Genomic DNA, 2555 nt, shown 5'->3' with positions numbered 1-2555 from the left:
GGAAAGCTTGGTGTTGCAATGAAGTTGCAATGCAATGGCGTGATGCTGCACACCGGAGCAGCGGAGCTGAACATGCCGACGGGTGGGCGGAGCTGCAGTCCAGTGGACCCATCCCGTCAATGGTGGTGCGTCTGCATGTTGCAACGTGATGCGTTGACCATATCCAAAGGGTGGCTAGCGTTGGAGACGACCGACGAAGTGTCTCGATGCTGGGTCTTCGGCGGCTCGAGGGAAAGCTTGGTGTTGCAATGAAGCTGCAATGCAATGGCGTGATGCTGCACGCCGGAGCAGCGGAGCTGTAGTGCAACATGCCGACAGGTGGGCGGAGCTGCAGTCCAATGGACCCATCCCGCCGATGGTGGTGCGGCTGTACGTTTGCAGCGTGATGCGTTGACCGTATCTAACGGGTGGCTAGCGTTGGAGACGACGGATGATCCGAATCAGCCGACTGATCGTAGCAACGGCCATATTTTTATCATGTATATGAAAATATTAATTAAGAAAAAGATGTTTAGCAAGTATCTGAAAAATATTAATCAAGCTTTTCAAAAATATTAAATGTGCATATAAAAATTTTGGCCATGGATTAAATAAACTGATGGAAATTTTTTAATCATGTATATAAAAATGTTAATCAAGCATTTGAAAGAAAATGTTAAACAAATATTCAAAAAATGTTAATCAAGCATTTGAATTTTTTTAATGTGCTTAGAAAAAACATTTGTTGACCATGTGTTAAAAAATGTTAAAATTGCATTTAATTTTTTAATCAAGCATTTGAAAAATGTAACCATGCATAAAAAAATGTTAATCATGTACTAAAAATGTAGTCTTGTATTTGAAAATGTTAATCACGCAGTTGAAAAAGTTTAAAAGTGTGTATAGGGAAAAATTTGAACATGCATTAGAAAATATTTTAATATTGTAGTTGAAAAATATTGATCAAGCATTTGAAAAATATTAAAATATGTATAAAAAAATACTGACCAATTATTAAAAATGTTATATATTGAAAAATGTTCAACATGTATTAGGAAAATGTTAATTGTGTAAGAAAATATAGAATGAAAACCAAAATTAATAGAAACCCCAAAAATGAAAACATGAAACAAAATAAACCAAAGTAAAATACAAATTAGAAAACAAAGAAAAAATGAAAAATGGAGAGGAAAAAAAGAAACAAAATAAAATAAAAAAATAAAAAAACAGAGAAAACCGGCTTGAATCGCTTCAAGTAGGTGGCGCCCCCTAGTAATTACTAGGAACAGGATGCCGTTAAAGTATCTCCCTGGAGGCCAGGGCTTGATCCCTGCGTTCTCTCTCATTTTCACGGATAAGGCTTTGCTATTCCCAAAATATTATGCCTTATGCCCACCCTAATCTTTTTGTGGCCCAGCCATAAAGTAAAGGCCTGGAAGCCCGATGATGTCGAAAAAAGGAAGGCCTGGAAGCCCGAAGCCCTCACTTGCTAAACAAGTAAGAAAGTTTGCGAGTCAATTACGCCACTGGTGCCACAACTTGGCTTGAAAAATCAGTTTAGTGCTAAAACTTGCGGCGTACATTGAACTGGTGCCATAACTTGGCACTGACATGCATATACGATGCAAATCATGTTTTTCTATGAACACGGTGCTGATTAGGAGCGCCAACGTGGCATGGGCCATACTATTGTGCAAAAAAATTGATGAAAAGGCTAGGATTCGATCATGCGACCTGTACCTGCAGTAGCAGAAGCCAAACCAATACACCCGACAGCGATGTTGTAACTAACTAATACAAAACCTATATAATGTTTCGACTTAAGTGGGCTGGAGTTCCAGTGGCCCATTTTTCACAGTTATTTTTGAAAAATACATGCAAAATGTAACCGTGTATTATAAAGAAAGTAAATTTCAAAATAGAAATGAACTCTTTTATATACTAGATATTTTTGAATTAAAATCACCAACATTTTAACTTATATTACCATTTATCATGAAATAAAATATATAATTATATGTATTAATACTTGAATATTTTTATAATATAATATTATTATATATTATTATTATTTATAGCATAAGAATATAATTTACATATATTGTATAAATTCCCCAAAAAAGTAACTCTGCTGAGTGGTGTGGTGGCCATTCGCATATGTTGACTACATGTCGCTGCTTCTAATCCAAGCCAACTATTTTTACATTATATGAATATATATTTTTGAAAGCATGAACACTTAAATATACTACATGAATAATTTGTTAAAACTGTCAATATATTAAAACTTATTTAAGAATTTATGGAAATATATAGTAATTAAAAAACTTTCTTAAAACATGAACACTTTTACACACTACATGAATATTGTTTTAAAATTTTGAACTTCTAAACTTATATAAGCATTTATTCAAAAATATATAAAAACATGAATATTTTTGATATATTACATTTATAATGTTAATATTGTGAACAATTTGAAATTTATATAAGTATTTACTGAATATATGTTTTTATTTCATATGCAAATTATTACATGAAGATTTTTAAAATTCATAATTTATTGTATGGATAAA

This window comes from Triticum aestivum, chromosome 7B (assembly GCF_018294505.1).
Source record: "Triticum aestivum cultivar Chinese Spring chromosome 7B, IWGSC CS RefSeq v2.1, whole genome shotgun sequence".
Taxonomy (NCBI): Eukaryota; Viridiplantae; Streptophyta; class Magnoliopsida; order Poales; family Poaceae; genus Triticum; species Triticum aestivum.
Note: the sequence above shows the minus strand (reverse complement) of the source record.